The sequence below is a fragment of the Triticum aestivum genome, chromosome 1D (genome assembly GCF_018294505.1).
Source record: "Triticum aestivum cultivar Chinese Spring chromosome 1D, IWGSC CS RefSeq v2.1, whole genome shotgun sequence".
NCBI lineage: Eukaryota > Viridiplantae > Streptophyta > Magnoliopsida > Poales > Poaceae > Triticum > Triticum aestivum.
In genome coordinates, this window is record NC_057796.1 from 85,549,110 (window position 1) to 85,550,159 (window position 1,050).

The following is a 1,050-nucleotide window of genomic DNA, read 5'->3' on the forward strand; positions in this document are numbered from 1 at the left end:
AACAATAGTTCTGGTGGCCGATGACGGTCGAACACCTTGGCGAATTTGTCTGGCAGCCTCTGCGATGAGGATTAAAGCCAAGTTTCGAAATTTCAAACAACCAAACCGACTTGGGTTAGTTTGGGTGTTTCAAGTTTCAACACTTAGCTTTCAATCGTCATCTCTAAGGCTGCCAGACAAATTCGCAATGGTGTTCGACCGCCATCGACGCTGAGAACTGTTGCTTCTGGACGTAGGACCCTTGTGTCACTTGTGGGACGTGGATGTAGTATTCGACACCGATGGCCACATGTACCTCGCACTGACGGTACATGCAATTTAGGGTACCATCGACACCGAGGAACCCCCTAACCCGCTCGTCCCCGGGTAAACTAAATAGCAACTACCATCGGTGCAAGTTACATGAGGCGGTCGACGTTGAACACTAAATCCACATCCCACAAGTGAAGCCGGCGCCCGGCGTCCCGCAACAATAGTTCTGGTGGCCGATGACGGTTGCACACCTTTGCGAATTTAGGGTGTTCGACCGCCATCGACGCCGAGAACAGTTGCTTTGGGACGCCGGACGTCGGCGTCACTTGTGGGACGTGGATGTAGTGCTCGACACCGACGACCACATGTATCTCGCACCGACGATACTTGTTATTTAGGGTTCCATCGACACCAAGGAACCCCCTAACCCGCTCGTCCCCGGGCGCCAGGTATGGCGACGCATGGTCGATGGGTCAGCACTCGGACCAGGGGGTTCTCGGCATGGGTGTCGGGACCGGCGGGACCCACTGGCTCCACCATCTATCCCCTCGGCAACCCTCTTCCTTTTTCCCTTTTTCCTCGTCTTCTACTTATTCTTTTTTTTCAATTTTCTTCTTCTTCTCATAATCTAAACCTAAATCTGGCAATAACCTAATCCTACCACTCTAACCTAAATCTACACACAAATAACAGCAGAAAAAAAACCTTGGCTCCAACGGTGGTGGAGGAGGCGGCGGGCGGCAGGGCAATGGGACAGGGCGGCGGGGTGGCGGCGGGGCGGTGGGACGGGGCGGCGGG